This window comes from Callithrix jacchus, chromosome X (genome assembly GCF_049354715.1).
Source record: "Callithrix jacchus isolate 240 chromosome X, calJac240_pri, whole genome shotgun sequence".
Classification (NCBI taxonomy): domain Eukaryota; kingdom Metazoa; phylum Chordata; class Mammalia; order Primates; family Cebidae; genus Callithrix; species Callithrix jacchus.
Window position 1 is genome coordinate 67613018 of NC_133524.1, and position 18251 is coordinate 67631268.

The 18251-nt window shown below is 37.8% G+C and overlaps 1 protein-coding gene across 2 annotated transcripts in view; it reads left to right on the forward strand.

Annotated features, from left to right (window-relative positions):
• KIF4A (kinesin family member 4A) overlaps positions 1-18251 on the forward strand; it is a 125770-nt gene that overhangs the window by 14189 nt on the left and 93330 nt on the right. The window lies entirely within an intron of this gene.

The following is an 18251-nucleotide window of genomic DNA, read 5'->3' on the forward strand; positions in this document are numbered from 1 at the left end:
TGTTTTTATTTATCCATTCATCTCTTGATAAACATTTGAGTTGTTTTTAGTTTGGGTTATTATGAATAATGCTGGTATGAACATTTCTGTACAAGTTTTTCTGTGGACATGTTTTCATTTCTCTTGAGTGTATATCTTTGAGTGGAATTGCTGGGTCATATGGTAACTCCATGTTTAACCTTTTAAAGAACTGTCACACACTTTTTCCAAGCAATGGCATCATTTTGTGTTCTCACTAGCAATATATAAGGATTCCAGTATCTCCATATTTTCACTTGTTATTTATTTATTTTTCAAACTCTTGGGTGCCATCAGATTTGCTTGTTATTATGCCTTTTTAATTATAGGTATCTTAATGGTTACAAGGTGGTATCTCATTGTGGTTTTTGTTTATATTTCACTGATGGCTAATGATGTTGAACATTGTTTCTTGTGCTCATTGCCAATTTGTATCTCTTTTTTGGAAGAATGTCTTCATATCACATTTAGGCTTTGACCCATTTTGAGTTAATTTTTGCATATGCTGTGAAGAGTGGTCCAATTACAATCTTCTGCATCTGTATATGCAGTTATCCTAGCATCCTTTGTTGAAAATATTTTCTTTTCCCCCATTGAATTGTCTTGGTATACTTGTCAAGAAGCACCTAGTCTCTATTCCTTTGATCTGTATGCCTTATGTCTTCATTACTGTAGCTTTGTAGTAAATTTTGAAATTGGGAAGTGTGAGTCCTCCAACTTCGTTCAAGATTGTATTGGCTGTTCTGGGTCACTTTCATTTCCATATGACTATTAGGTTCAACTTGTCAATTTCTGCAAAGAAGCCAGCTGGGCTTTTCATAGGGATTTCACTGAATGTGTAGATCTGCTGTTAAGTATTGCCGTCTTAACAATATTAAGTCTTTCATTGTATGAACATCAGATGTCTTTCTTTTTCTTTTAAAAAATTTTTTTAGTTTATTTTTCTCTTTTTTTTTTTGAGACAGAGTCACACTTTGTCCCCCAGGCTGGAGTGCAGTGGCGTGATCTCAGCTCACTGCAACCTCTGCCTCCTAGATTCAAGCTATTCTCCTGTCTTAGCCTCCCAAGTAGCTGGGACTATAGGCACACGCCACCATGCAAGGCTGATTTTTGTATTTTTAGTAGAGACAGGACTTCACCATGTTGGCCAGGCTGGTCTCAAGTGATCCACCTACCTCAGCCTTCCAAAGTGCTGGGATTACAGGTGTAAGCCACTGTGCCCGACCTCTTTTTCTTTTTTTTAGAGACAGGATCTTGCTCTGTTTCCCAGGTTGGAATGCAGTGGCTGCAGTCTCAACCTCCCAGGCTCAAGTAGTTTGCCTACCTCAGCCTCCCAAGTAGCTGGGACTGTAGGCATGCACCACCACTCTTGGTTAATTTTTAATTTTTTTTTTTTTTGTAGAGACAGGTATCACTTTCTTGCCCAGGCTGGTCTTGAACTCCTGGCCTCAAGTGATCTTCCCATCTTGGCCTCCCAAAGTACTGGTTTATAGGCTTGAGCCACTGTGCTTGAAGCCCCTCTTTTTTTTTTAATTTAACTCTTTTAATATTTTTTATAATTTTTTTAATTTTCAGAGTATAAGTTTTACACTTCTTTTGTTAAATTTATTCCTAAGTATTTTATCCTTTCCAGTGCTATTGTAAATGCAATTATTTTCTTTCTTTCTTTTCTTTTTTGAGGTAGAGTCTCGCTCTGTCACCCAGGCTGGAGTGCAGTGGTGTGATCTCAGCTCACTGCAACCTCCACCTCCTGAGTTAAAGCAATTCTCTTGCCTCAGCCTCCTGGGTAGCTGGGATTACAGGCATGTGCCACCACATCCAGCTAATTTTTGTATTTTTAATAGAGATGGGGTTTCGCCATGTTGGTCAGATGAGTCTTGAATTCTTGACCTAGTAATCTGCCCGCCTCAGCCTCCCAAAGTGCTGGGATTACAGGTGTGAGCCACCGTGCCTGGCCTATTTTCTTAATTTCATTTTCAATTTGTTTATTGAGTTTTGTAGATTGATCTTGTATCTCTAAACTTGCAGAACTTATTAGTTCTAATTTTTTTTAAAAGATGCTTTAGGATTTCTATGTACAAGATCATGTCACTTGTGAATAGAGATACTTTTACTTCTTTCTTTTTAGTCTGGCTGCCTTTATTTCTTTTTCTTTCCTACTTGTCTTGGCTAGAAGCTCCAGTACAATGGTGAATGAAAGTGGTGAGAATGAATGTTGTTGTTTTGTTCCTGATTTTAAGGGAAAAGCATTCAGTCTTTGTTCTTCATAGGTGCCCCACCAGGTTGAGGATGTTCCCTTGTACACCTAGTTTGTTAAGTGTTTGTATCATGAATGGGTATTTGTCAAATGCTTTTTTGTTGTCTATTGATATGATCACATGATTTTTGTTCTTTAGTCTATTGATATGGTGTACTGCATTAATTGATTTTTGAATGTTAAACCAACCTTGTATTCCTGGGATGAATCTCACTTGTTTTTGTTTAGTGACTTCCCTGGACTGGTTCTGTAAACTGGATTCCCTGTAGTTTGCCATCACAGAAGTGTCTGCTCAGTTAATTTAGTGGTTAGTTGATGACTGGTCTCAGTTACTTAAATGCCTTGAACCTATAAATCTTCCACCATTTGCCAAGAGCTTTGTGTCTGTGTTTGGGCATGGCTTCAACACTCAGGCAGTTTTACAACTCTGCCTTAGCTGTCACTGCTTGAACAGAGTCTCAAAGTCAGCCAGAGATGCAAAATTTACAGCTTTTTAGGGCTTTCCTGAGCATGTGGACAGCCCTGTACATTCAAACAACTTTCTTTCTTTCTTTCTTTTTTTTTTTTTTTTTTTTTTTTTTCTGAGACAGAGTCTTGCTCTGTTGTCAGGCGCCAGGCTGGAGTGCAGTGGCACGAGCTCGGCTCACTGCAACCTCCACCTCCCAGGTTCAAGCAATTCTCCTGCCTCAGCCTCCCGAGTAGCTGGGACTACAGGCATGCGCCACCACACCCAGCTAATTTTTTTTTTTTTTTTTTTTTTTTTAGTAGAGATGGGGTTTCACCATGTTGGCCAGGATGGTCTCGATCTCTTGACCTCGTGATCCGCCCACCTCGGCCTCCCAAAGTGCTGGGATTACAGGCGTGAGCCACTGTGCCTGGCGTCAAACAACTTTCTAGACCTTTAGAAATATATCTGAACTTTTTAATCCCCATCCCCTCCCGTGGATACCTCATTTCCCAGATCTTTTAAGCTTCTGGCCAGGCTTTTGTTTAACCATGATTATTAAGGTTGGTGTTTATCTTTATCAGATGTTTTTCTGTGCATATATATAGTTTTTTATATACCTTTAAATATTTTGTCATTGCCTAACTTATTTCCTTTAAGTAATACATGACTAGAATCTAGTATAAAAACATAAATAATACGGATTAAGATCAAACCTACCTTGATTTACCACCCAGTCCTAATCCAGAGGTGAGCACTTTCATCTGACTGCTGGGTATCATTCAAGATTTTTTAACATACATGTATTTTTTTATTGGTGTTTCTGTGTTTTTAAAGACAAATGTCATCATACTACACATACTCTTTCTCAACTTGCTTTTATCTCTTAGTCATACAACGTTGAGATCTTTTTTGTTTCTAGAGACAGAGTCTCACTCTGTCGCCCAGGCTGGAGTGCAGTGGCAGGATCTTGGCTCACTGCAACCTCCGCCTCCTGGGTTCAAGCAATTCTCCTGCCTCAGCCTCTTGAGTGCCAGTACTATAGGTGCAAGCTGCCACGCCTGGCTAATTTTTTGTATTTTAGTAGAGATGGGGTCTCACCATGTTGCCCAGGCTGATCTCGAACTCCTGAGCTCAGGCAATCCACCTGCCTCAGCCTCCAAAAGTGCTAGGATTACAGGCGTGAGCCACCACACCCAGCCTCAGATCTTTTTTGTATCCCATGTATGTAAGTCTACTTCATTTTAAAAACTGTTACATAGAATTCCACAGTATACAGTCTACCTCATTTATTCCTGTTTTGGTTGACATTTCAGTTTTCCAGTTTCTGGCTATTGGCAAATGATGCCTCACTGGATAGCCTTGTACATGATAAACATGTGACAGTATTTTCTAGGTTATATAACTGAAAGAGGAATTGCTAGATTGAAGAGTATACACATTTGAGTAAATACTGTTAAATATTGCCCACCAAAATGTCTGCCTCTTTATCCACTCTACCTACAAAATATGATGATGTTTCTCTATACTGCTGACAATATTGGATATTATTGACCTTTTTAGTTTTGTCTATCTCAGATATTGCATGTTACTGGCTATTTCTCTTTCCATTTCTCTGAATTGCCTGTTCATACACTTTGGTTATTTTTTCTTCTTTCAGGTTGTATTTTTCTTGTTGATTTGTAGTTGTTGTTTATACTGGATATTAAGCCTTAGTTAAATATATTGCATATATTTTCCTCAGTCTCACTTTTTAACTTTATTGATCTTTTTCATTCATGCCTTGTGTCTGTGTTTCTTCTTATATATTTTTGCTGTTTTTGAAAGTATAAAATTGGCTACTTAAGGAGCAATAGCTTTTTTTCTTTTTCGGCCTTATCGAGGTACAATTGACAAACTGTAAATGTTTTGATATATGCATAAATTGTGAAAGGATTATCACAGTCAAGCTAATTAGCATATCAATCACCTGATATAGTTATCTTTTTCAGTATATTATTTCTTGAAATAAAATATATATACAATTGGCCTGGTGTAGTGACTCACATCTGTAATCCCAGCACTTGGAGAAGCTAAGAAGGACAGATCACTTTAGGCCAGGAGTTTGAGACCATCCTGGCCAACATGGCAAAACCCTGTGTCTACTAAAGATACAAAAATTAGCCAAGCATGGTGGTGCATACCTGTAGTCCCAGCTACTCTGGTGGCTGAGGCATGAGATTTGCTTGAACCTGGGAGGCAAATGTTGCAGTGAGCCAAGATCCTGACAGTGCTCTCTAGGTTGGATGACAGAGTGATACTATGTCTCAGAAACCCAAACAAAAAAAATTTATATACAGTAAAATGCACATACCTTAAATACTTAGTTTGTTGAGTTTTGGTAGTTATGTACATTCATAATCTACCACCAAAAATATCATATAAAACATTTCCACTTCCCCAGAAACTTCCCTTGTACCCCTTTCCAATCAATCCATCCTTCCCCCATTTTACTTCCAGCAACCTCTTTCTGACTTCTGTGACCATAGATTAATTTTGCTTGTTCTTAGACTTCATTACAATGGGATCTTAAAATGGTTGCGCGTGTGTGTATGCTGGGATTCTTTTGCTCAACACAGTGTCTTTTGAGATTTGTTCATGTTCTTGCTTTGATTGGTGATTTTCCTTTGCATTGCTGAGTAGTATTCTATGATTGTACCACTATTTTTGTTTTTCTATTCTCCTATTGGTGGGAATTTAGGTTATCTCAAATTTTTAGCTATTATGAATAAAGCTACCCTGAACATTTGTATACAGATCTTTTTGTGAACATATGTTTTCATTTCACTTGGATAAATATCTAGGAATAGAAGATGGCAAATGTATGTTTAACTTTATGAGAAAGTGCCTAACAGTTCTCTAACATGGTTTGTACCATTTTATACCCTAGCTTTGTGTGAGAGTTGTTTTTTACATTTTTTGTATGCTCTGGTACAGTTGATATAACATGGAAATTATCTCTAAAAGTTTCTTGAAGATTTGATTTTCTATGTCTTGAGCCAATTCTGGTCATTTATATTTTCTTAGAAAGCTGTTCATTTTGGCCAGGCACAGAGGCTCACACCTGTAATCCCAGCACTTTGGGAGGCCTAGGCAGGAGGATTGCTTCAGCCCAGGAGTTGGAGACCAGCCTGAGCAATAGAGTAAGACCTTGTCTCTACAAAAAATAAAAAATTAGTCAGGCGTGGTACTACATACCTATAGTCCTGGCTACTTGGGGAGGTCGAGGCTGCAGTGAGCCAAGATCACACCACAGCACTCCAGCCTGGGTGACAGAGTAAGACCCTGTTCCCCCCTCCCCCCAAAAAAAGGAAGAAAAAAATTATTCTTTTTGTCTGATTGTCAAATTTATTAATATAATATTGAAAATAGATTTATTTTTTATTTTTAATCACTATATCTGTAGGTATGTCTCTACTTTCATTTCAATTGTTTATGTATCGTCTCTTTTTTCTGTCACATTTGACAAATTGATTAACTCTACTTTCTTCCAATTTTTACTTTTACTCTATTACTGAGTTCCTCCTAAGTTTTATTTTGTTTTATTTTATGTTCTTTTTACTACTTCTTGAGTTGAGAGCTGAGTTCACTTCTCTTTTTCAAAAAAAACTTTTCAAGAATATACAAAAGAGGTCACAATGGTATAATAAATGCCACCCCAATATACCTATCAGGCAGTTTCAACAATGACTAATTTATGACCAGTCTTGTTTCTTTTGTATAATACCCACTTTCTCCCTCTGTTATTATTTGAAACAAATCATGGATATACTGTTTTATTTATTTCCGTTCGTATCTGTAGAAATTAAGAACTCTTAAAATATAATCACCTAGGTCGGGTTCAGTGGCTCATGCATGTAATTCCAGCACTTTGGGAGGCCAAAGCAGGAAGATAGAGACCAGGAATTTGACACCAACCTGAGCAACATAGCAAGACCCCACTGTCTCTACAAAAATCAAAAATAAAATAGCCAGGTATGGTGGCACATACCTGTAGTCCTAGCTGAGACAGGAGGATTGCTGGAGCCCAGGAGTTTGAGTCTGTGGGGAGCTGTGATTGTGCCACTGCACTCCAGCCTGGGCCACAGAATGGGAACCTGTCTCTAAAATATATATATTTACCTAAAAATTAAATTAACAATAATACTAATGCCTTATGTTCAAATTTTTAATTGTCTCATAGATTTTATTTATTTGGATCAGGATCCAAATAAGGTCCACACATTGTTATTGCTCAATAGGTCTTTTAAATGTCTTTTTTTTTTTTTTTTTTTTTTTTTGAGACAGAGTTTCACTCTTCTTGCCCAGGCTGGAGTACAATGGCGTGATCTCGGCTCACCGCAACCTCTGCCTCCTGGATTCAAGCCATTCTCCTGCCTTGGCCTCCCAAGAAGCTGGGATTACAGGCACCCACCACCACATCCAGCTAATTTTTGTATTTTTAGTAGAGACAGGGTTTCACCATGTTGGCCAGGCTGATCTTAAACTCCTGACCTCAGGTGATCACCCACCTCAGCCTCCCAAAGTGCTGGGATTACAGGTATGAGCCACTGCACCCGGCCAAGGCCTAAATGTCTTTTAATTTTTCGGTACCTACTCCATCTCTCCTTACCCCTCAAGTCCCTAGAATTTGTTTATTGAAGAAATCAAGTTGTCTTTTAGAATTTCCAATAGTGCAAATTTTGCTAATTGCATGCCTATATAGTTTCACATGTTTCACTTTTCCTATTTCCTATAAATTGGTAGTTAGATCTAGAGGCTTAGTCACATTCAGGATTAATTTTTTTCTTTTATTTGCACATATAATTTATCTCTCATTTGTTTTCAGTTGTTCCTATCTAAAAAGATAAATTTAAAGCTATACATCTCTAAGTGCCACTTGGATGTAATCTTAACATTTTGAGAAACAGTTCTCTTACTGTTCATTTCTAAATAGCATATTTACTTTTTCATTTTCTCTCAAACCTAAGAGTTATTTAGAAGGTGCTTCTGTCTTTCCTTTTGTTGTCAATTTCTAATTTATTGCATTATGATCAACAAATGTATGTGATTTGTTTTTTTTTTTTTAATTTGGCCTGTACTTATTTGGTCTTTATTAATGTTCTCTTTTAATAGGTAGTTTTACCCTCTATATTTGTGTGTGTGTTTGGACTTTTTTCTGTCATATCACTGACTACTAGTCCATGGATCTACTCCTTCTCTGATACCACAGCCTTGCCCATTGTTCTGGGGCTTCCTCCTGTTTTCTGAATCTACTACCCTCAAGTCTGTAGTACTCCTGCAGTTGCTGCCAACTTTTTACATCAGTTATCTCCTGTATATTTTTTCTTATGTTAGTCTGATTCATCTGCTTTCAATCTCTCAAGGATTTTGTGGTTTCTGATCCACCAGTTATGGATTCACAGGACGTTGGTGGCTAATCATTTTCTACTTACAAGAACTAATAAAGTTGCTAACCCCTCTGGAATATTTTCAGAGGGTTGATATGGCCTGGCAGAATATTGTTACATGTTGCATTACTGCGGGTTAGGGGAAAGGAGGTGTACCCAAGTGTCAGGTTTGACTCGTGAGGCAAACAAGTTTATGACAGAATCACAGTTGAGTCTTACATCAAGTGTCAAATGCCAAGAGCTGGAAGGAAGCTAGTGAGAAAATAGGAGATAGGTATACAGGAAGCAGACAGCAGATGGAAAGATTTTGGACTTGTCAGATTTGGAGTACATATTAGAAAAATCCAAGAATAGGAAAGTCAGGATGAGAGCTTAGAAGCAACAACTGGGCTAGAGATAAATATTTGAAATCCATGGGTAGAAGAGTTGTGCAGAGAAAGACTAGAGAATGAAAGAGCCAATAGTAAATATTAAATAATATTAATAAATACTAAATATGAGTGAGAAACACTCAGTTTAAGGGCCAAGGTTAAATGAGTCGCTGAGAAGTTGAAGAGATACTGGAGAATCTAGATTACCAAGGTAAGAGTTTTTATAAATAAGGACTGTCACCTATGTCATATGCTTCAGCGTGACTACTGAGAAGAGGTAAATAGATTTGTCCATTGAAGGTTTTGGTGATCTTTGTCAGAGCAGTCGAGTGGTGATTAGCTACCATTCTAAATGTGATGTTTATCCTTTCCATTAATTTCTTTATTCTTATATCCTTTAATGATATGTAGTGACATTTTGCATGTTTCTAAACTTAACATAAAGGGTTTCATGGCATATGTGTCTTCTGTAACGGATTTTTTTCCCTTGACATTATGTTCGTGAGACTAATTCATCTTGATAATACAGCTCTGTTCTAATAGGTTTTGTTAACTAGAGCCTTGAGTTTTCTTGGTAGAGAAGAAAATTATCTCTGCCAATATTTATTCCTTTATTTAATTCTCTTATGTTTGTTAGCAATGAGAAGAATGTCAGTGGATATACCCTGGATGAGTAAAGTTGCTTTCCTCAGGGGACTCTAGTTTCTGATTGCAATCAGAATGATTTTAATGTTTTATTATTTGGAATGATAATTGCTATTGGTATTGGTAAATCGTATTTAACTCTTTTAGTTCTAGAAAATATTTTTTAAGTACAAATTGTCTATTTAGCAGTTCTATTCATTAAAGTCCTGTTCTAAGTGTTTTGCTGGTTCTTTTTGGCTTCTGGGTCCCTTTAGGTGTATTGTTATTACCCTTAGTCTGCTCTCTGGGGCTCAAGTTTAATGCTGGGGTATCTGAAGTCATAGCAGTCTGGTGAGTGGGAAAAGCACAGTGGTTTCTGCCCATGAGCTAGCAGGCATATTGCCAGTCAGCTTGTCAGACCCATGAGGAGGCATCAGGAGGAGGCCTCTCTGTACTCTTGTTTCCTTGTGCTATCTTTGTCTCAAGGTAGAGAAGACCCAATCCATCTCATTGTTTTCTTAGCATTTTCAGGTGGAGAAACCTGGCACACCCACATACACAGTATTGACTTTCCCCCAAGGAGTTCAGAGTGGTATGGGCCAAGCCTTTACCATGGACCATGCTTTCATCCTTGCACTTTGGCTCTGCTACACCAAACTCATACATGTAAATAGCACCCAGGGCTTTCGTCTGTTCCAGAGAGGAAAAATTCTACATCATTCTTCATTCTCAGGTCTCAGACCCATCCTGCAACCTACTTTCTTGGCTGGCCTCAGCACCTACTTTGCTCAAGAACAGTCAATGAATCAGCTTTGGGAATGGAGGTTATTTGGAATATCTTCAACTTACTATCTTCTCAAAATTTATGTACATTTTAGAAATAGATGCTACCAAACTCCCATGAAGGAATGATGAGATTATTTATTTTCCTAACTTCTCTACTAAATATTATTACCAATTCAATAAGTGAAAAATGGTGTCTCACTTTCATTTCTGTAGTTATTAATGAAGTTGAACACACTTTTATATTTTTAGGCCATTTATATTCCTGATTAAATTACCTATTCAAAGTATTTCTCTTCCTTCAGTCAGTGTGAGTGCTATACATTTCCTGTTAAGTTTATCCCTATTTTTTTGTTGTGATTTTGAATATAAAACATATTTAGGCAACTGCCAGATAGATTATAAATAGATTACAGATGGATAATATTATATGTATATTATACTTCAATTGAGTAATCTGCCTATTAATTACACTCCATGTTATACAAAATGATATGAAGTCATCATTATACAGTTCAATGAATGTTCACAATATGAAATACATACATGTAAATAGCACCCAGTTGAAGAAACAATAATCTAAGCATCCCAGAAGTGCCATTTGTGCTCTCTCTAGTCGCTGTCCTCCCCAAAGAGTAGCCACTGTCCAGACTTTTAGTCCTAGATTAGTTTTGTATTATGGACTCCTTCGTGTCTGACTTCTTTCACTCAATGTAAGGTCTCCAGAGAAAATATAGGATGGCTAGCTAAATTTGAATTTCAGATAAGTGACAAATCATTTTGTATGGAATATACTTAAATTAGAAATGATTTGTCATTTACCTGAAATTCAGATTTAACTGGATGTTCTATATTTTTTACTTTTACCAAACTGATAACCCTAACTCAACATTATGCCTGTGAGTTTTATCCATAGTATTGCATGTAATTGTAGTTTGTTTATTTTTTATGACTATATAGTATTCCACTGATGAATATACCGCAATTTATATTCCTTTCTTCTGTTGGATGGGCATTTGGGTCATTTCAAGTTTGGATTTATTATGAATAATACTATGAATATTCTTGTACAGTATTTTTGGTAAACATACGGACCTAAATTCCTTTAATCCTGAATCCTCCTGTAACTGCTATTCTATCTCCTTCCCTTTAGACTCAAGCTCCTCAAAAAAGTTTATACTGCTTAGCCATACATGTGATTAACTCTTAGTTTCACCTCTTTGGTGACACATAGCATACACGCAGAACATTGCATAAGTCACATCATGTATCTAGTTTAATAAATGATTATAAAGTAAACGTCTGTGTAGCTACCACTCAGGTTGAAAACAAAACACTTCTAGCACCCACGCATACCCTTCCGAGATCATGATCCCCTTCCTTCTCTCTCCAGGTATCCATTCTTCTGACTTTTGTGATGTCAATTCCCTTGTTTGTTTGTTTTTTTGAGACAGGGTCTCACTCTGTTGCCCAGGCTGAGTGCAAGTGGCACAATCATAGCTCACTGCAGCCTCAACCTCCTGGGCTCAAGCAGTCCTCCTGAGTAGCTAGGACCACAGGCACATGCCACCATGCCCAGCTAATTTTTAATTTTTTCTAGAGGTGGGATCTCCCTATATTGCCCAGGCTGGTCTTGAACTCCTGGCTACACCAGTTCTTCCTGCCTCAGCCTCCCAAAGTGCTGGAATTACAGGTGTGAGCCACCACACCTGGCCCTTCTTTCTTTCTTTCTTTTCTTTTCTTTTTTTTGGAAATGGAATCTCGCTCCGTCACTCAGGCTGTGGTGTTGAGTACAGTGGTGTGATGTTGGCTCACTGCAACATCTGCCTCCTGGGTTCAAGCAATTCTCCTACCTCAGCCTCCGAAATAGCTGGAATTACAGGTGTGTGCTACCATGCCCGGCTAACTTCTGTATTTTTAGTAGAAACGGGGGTTCACCATGTATTTTTAGTAGAGACGGGGTTTCACCTCAGGTGATCTGCCTGCCTCAACCTCCAAAAGTGCTGGGATTACAGGCATGAGCCACCATGCCCAGCGTCCACTTGTTTTCTTGATAGCAATGCCACCTGTGTATATATATCCCTAAATAGCATAACAATAGTTTTGTCTATTTTTAAGCTTTATGTAAGTGGAATTATACTGTATATAATCTGTTGTGTCTTCATTTCTCCTTTTAAAATGATATTTGAGAGATTTATCTAATGTTACATACAGCTATAGTTCATTTCTTTTCATTTTTGTATAGTAATCTATCATTTGATTGTACCACTATTTATTCTTTCTATTGTTGATGGATATTCCATTTCTTTCCAGTTTTGTCAACAATACCCATATGAACCTTCTTGTTTATGTATCTTGATGCATATTTATAAGAATTTTCTAGGATATGTACCTAGAAGTAGAGTCATCGGGTTATAGGGTACATATATACCAAATTGTCTTTCAAAGTTTGTTACAATGTATAAGAATCCTAATTGCTCTATATCCACTGTTTTGTGCGAATTTTTAATTTTTGCCAATGTAGTAGATGTGGAGTGATACTTTATTATGGTTTTAATTTTCATTACTAATGGGGTTGATCACCTTTTCATGTTTAATTACCATGTGTATTTTCAGTAAAATGCCTGTTCAAGTATTGCTCATTTTTCTATTAAATGTCTTTTTCTTACTCATTAAAAGTAGTTTTCTTTTTTTGAGAAAGAGTCTCACTCTGTCACCCAGGCTGGAGTGCAGTGGTGCAATCTCAGCTCACTGCAACCTCTGCCTCCCAGGTTCAGGCGATTCTCCTGCCTCAGTCTCCCGAGTAGCTGGGATTACAGGCACCTGCCACCACACCTGACTAGTTTTTGTATTTTTAGTAGAGATGGGGTTTCACCATGTTGGCCAGACTGGTCTTGAACTCCTGACTTGATTCGCCTGCCTCCCAAAGTGCTGGGATTACCGATGTGAGCCACCACACCTGTCCTAAAAGTAATTCTGAATAAACTATAGATTCTAGTCATTGGTCAGTTATATTTATTGCTTAATCTCCCCACCCTTTATGTTTTACACACATCTTCTCCCTCCTCTCTGGCTTGTCTTTTCACTTTCTTTCCATTGATGATAATTTTTTGTCTTAAGAAATCCTTTAGTATGCCAAGATCTTAAAGATGTTTTTCTGTGTTATCTAATAAAGCCTTTACAGTTTTTCCTTTCACAGTTAAGTCTTTAATCCACCTAGAACTGTTTTTTTATACATGGTATGATGCAGGGTCCAGTTTTGTTTTTCTATATAAAGACCCATTTGTCCTAGCACTGTTCACTGTTTATTAAAAAGTCCATTCTTTCCCTACTGATAAGCAGTGCCATTTCTTTCATATATTAAGTGCCCAAATATGCCTCAGTCTGTTTCTGAGTATTCTATTAAATCAAAATTAAATCTGAGTGTTTTTCCCTGTAGAAATCTTATACATCTTTTGTTCTATTCTTAGGTAATTTATATTTTGACATTATTGCAAGTGATATTTTAAAAACTTTTTATTGAAGTATAATGTACAAATAGAAAAGTACACCTACCATAAGTGTGTAGCTTGCTGTATTTTCCACTAACTCAACAAACCCATATGACCAGCATAAATAGAATCTTTAAAAATTATATTTTGTATCTTTATTTTTGGTGTGTGGAAAATAAAATTTATTTAATATTGATTTTGTATCCTGCAACCTCATTCACTCTCTCAGTAGTTTGTCTTTACCTACCTTGCCAAAACCACTATGTAAGAGATATCCAGGGATATCTTAATTACCAGAACTAATGGATTTTTTCAAGGCCCATCTTACCCAACCTTTCTCTGGTATTAACACTTGAAAATTCTCTTTTTGAAACTCTTAACTTGGCTTGTAAATCCTCACTATCCTAGTTCTTTTCCCAGCTCAAATTATTACTTTTCAATCTCTTTTGCTTTTTCTTCTTACTGATCCATTAGTCTAATTGCACCCAGCGTGAATTCCCTATTTAGGAATGAGTACCCATTACCTGCTGTTAGTTCTTCCTTAGCATCGTGATAGAGATACGCTCACTTCCCTTCTGTTCCTGCCACCTCTACGGAGTCCATGCCCTCACCCTGCACATCTCAACAATAACCAAACTTTTTGACTCCTAGAAAGCATTCTATTCTAAATACCATAGCTAGGCTAATCTTAAAATACCTTTTGATCAAAGGGATACCTGCACCCCCATGTTTATTGCAGCATTATTCACAATAGCAAAAATTTGGAATCAACCTAAATGTCCATCAACAGATGAATGGATAAAGAAAATGTGGCTTATATACACAGTGGAATACTATTTCGCCATAAAAAAAGAAAGAAATTCTGTCATTTGTAGCAACATAGATGGAACTGGAGGTCATTATGTTAAGTGAAATAAGCCAGGCACAAAAAGACAAATATTGCATTTTCTCATTCATATGTGGGAGCTAAAAACGTGGGTATCGTGGAGGTAGAGAGTAGAATGATAGTTACCAGAGGCCAACGAGAGTGTGGGGGTGGAGGCAGGGGTAAAGAAGAGAGAGATTGATTCATGGATATAAACATACAGTTAGATGGAATAAGTTTTAATGTTTGATAGCAGAGTAGGGTGATGAGTGAATAACATTGTATTATACATTTCAAAATAACTAGAAGGGAGGAATTGAAATGTTCCTCCCTTCATATATCATTTCTATCATATAGAAATGATAAGTGCTCAAGGCGATAGATACCCTAAATACCCTGACTTGATCATTATACTTTCTATTCATGTAACAAAATATGACATGTATCCCATAAATATGTACAAATATTGTATATCAATAAAAATACATACATGAATTACATATGTAGCTTTAAAAATACCATTTTGTACATGGCACCTCACCTGAATAGAACTTTGAAGTAGCTACTTATAAAATGAAGTCTAAAAAACCTAGCCAAGTCTTCCAGACCCTTCATACCCTGGTCCCAAGCCTACCTCCTCAACTGTCTTTCACAGCTTCCCTACCCACTCTCCATGCCAGCTATCTGGTCCCCACAACATGCTCAGCTAATTCTGGTTTCTACACACTTTCATCACAACCATCTCCTCCTCTTGTCCAGAATGTAGTGTGTGCCCCCCAACATGCATTCAAACTATCTACAACATAGCCACCTTTCAAGGCTCAGCTTAAGTCTTGGGGTTTTTGACATTGCCTTTTTAAATCATGTTACCTTCTAATGCATTCTTTCTCCTCTGAAATTTCTCTAGTACCATAGGACTGCATTGTCATTTTCTGATGCCTCTGTATTTCTAGCTTAATCTTCCACCATTTTCCCACAAACTACAAGGTTCCAGCCATAGCAGTCTACTCATTGTTTTTCCAAACAGTTCTGTTGTTTCAGATCTCTGTGCCAATACTCCTGTGTGTAAAACTGGTTTCCCTGTCTTCAGTCAGGTACCTTTTCAAGCCATCAACCAAACAGCAGCCAGGGTATTCTTCCTAAACTGTATCTCTCTGCTAAGAGCTCTTCTAGGACTCCTCAGTTTGCACCATCCTGCTTCATTATGGCCTTTATGTTCTAGACTTCCCTCCCTGGCTAGCTTTTCCTCTCCCCACTCTTTCCTTACAATCTGCTTAGCCATACTAAGTTCGCCTCGTACTCTGTCATCTAAGTGTCTTTGTACATTCTGCTCCCTCTGTGGAAGTGCCTTCCCTCTATCTTCATGTGCCTCATTCAATTTTGTGCTCAGTCTCAATTGCATCCCCTTGAAGGAACTTTGTTTGACCACCTCAGTTCCCCCAGTGCAGATTAGGTACCCCTCATCTAGTGCTTACCTCTCGTCTACACTAATACTGCCCAACCCTGTGTTACAGTCATCTCTTTACCTGTCCAACTCCTCCCGTAGACAGCAAGCCAATCAAAGGCAAGAACTGGGTCATATTTATCTTTGAATCCCTAGGCCCTGGCATAGCGCCTGACATGCCATAGGTCTTCACTGAATGCCTGGGTTCTTTCTCCTTTTTGTTCTGCCTGGTAGCTCCTACTAACATTTCAGTTCACAATTCAGATGTTACCCGCCTATGAAACCTCTACTCTGGGTCAAGATCTTTCCATAAATTCATGCTCACATTGTGAGTTTTTTCTAACATTTATACATGAAAATTTTCAAAGGTACTTCAAAGTTGAAAGATTTCGCAATACCCTTATACCTATAGTATAATTAACATTTTACTATATTTGCTTTATCACATATCTGTCCATCTATCCATTCATCAATCTATATTCATTTTAAAGACACATTTTAAAGTAAATTGCACATGTTAATATACTTCCTCCTAACTACTTCAGTTTGTGTATCATTAACTGGCATTTAATATTTATTTATTTATTGAGACGCTGTCTTGCTCTGTTGCCCAGTACAGTGTGTGGCACGATCTTGGCTCACTGCAACCTCCACTTATGGGATTCAGGCAATTCTTCTGCCTCAGCCTCCCAAGTAGCTGGGACTTTAGGCATGTACCACCATGCCCAGCTAATTTTTGTATTTTTAGTAGAGACGGAGTCTCACCATGTTGGCCAGGCTGGCGTCAAACTCCTGACCTCAAGCGATCTGCCTGCCTCGGCCTCCCAGAATGCTGGATTACAGGCATGAACTACCACAGCCGGCCAATATATATAGTCTCAATATAAGATATACAATGGAAAGCACAAATTTTAAGTGTATATTAACTGGGTTTTGACAAATGCATTTACCCAAAAGCCTGTAACTCAAAGCCTCATCAAGATGCAGACACCTCTTTCTCATAGTGTTCTTTCTTTTCATGTAATTATTTAATTATCTGTTTCCCCCATTAGACTTTGAGTTCCTTGAAAGCAGAAAGCATCTCTTATTTTCCTGCTAACTGTGCCCAGCACTGTGCCTTACACACAGTAGGTATTCTATAACTGATGTCTGACTAGAAGAATGAATGTGTACTTTATTCCTGGAATATGTGTCTTTACACATTCTCTTTTCTCACCTTTCAGATCCAGAAGTTAGCTTAGTCATGTCATGTTTATGTCTTAAATACTTATGACGTCTATATCCTTTATCCCTTTTGCAGTGCTGCAGTTCTCAGAGATCTGTCATCTGAACTATTTAAATAACCTTCTAAATGATTTCTTTCCTTTTTTCAAGTTTTTTAACTTTTTATTTGCATATTTTAAAAATTATGCATCTGGTAACTAAAATCATTTGAACAAAAAAAAATGAATGGTAAAGGATTTTTTAAACACCAGTTTTTTATTCCCAAGTTCACCTTGCAAATGACTATCAAAGTAATACTTACATTTATTTTTCTTTTGAGACAGGCTCTCACTCTGTCACCTAGGCTGGAGTGCAATGCTATGATCACGGCTCACTGCAGCTTCAACCACCTGGGCTGAAGCCATCCTCACACCTCAGCCTCCTGAGTAACTGGGACTACAAGCGTATGCCACTGTGCCCAGCAAATTTTTGTAGTTTTTGTAGAGACAGGGTTTTGCAGTGTTGCCCAGGCTGGTTGTGAACTCATGGACAAAGTAACACTTATAAAATCCGAAGTTCGTCATGTTTACATTCTCTTTAAAACCTGTCATTTGTTTCCCATTGACTACAACAGATTTTCATCTGCCTTCTTTTTAAAGCAGATGAGCTACTTTTTAAATATCTTACAACAAATTCTAACATTTGAAATAGATTAAAAAACATTTCAAATTCATGTAAATTTATAAGTTCAAATGTATAACATTAAGTCAATATTAAAGCTATAAGAATATTATGACTATTGTTATGATCACAATTTCTTTCTTGTTTTCTAAGACATAGTCTCACTCTGTCACCCAGGCTGGAGAGCAGTGGCATGATGTGGGCTCACTGGAGCCTTGACCTCTGAGGCTCAAATGATTCTCCTACCTCAGCCTCCTAAGTAGCTGGGGCTACAGGTGCACACCACCATGCCCAGCTAATTTTTGTATTTTAGGTAGAGGTAGGATTTCACCACGTTGCCCACGCTGGTCTCGAACTCCTGGGCTCAAACAATCCACCCACTTCAGCCTCCCAAAGTGTTGGGATTACAGATGTCAGCCACCATGCCTGGCCATTATTTTTCTTTATTTTTTTCTTTCAACAGTTCTGGGGTAGAGGTGCTTTTTGGTTGCATAGATAAGTTCTTTAGTGGTGAAGTTCTTTAGCGGTGATTTCTGAGATTGTACTTTACCTGTCACCTAAACAGTGTACACTGTATCCAATATGTAGTCTTTTATCCCTTACCCCCAACAAACCTCCCCCACCCAGAGTCCCTAAAGTT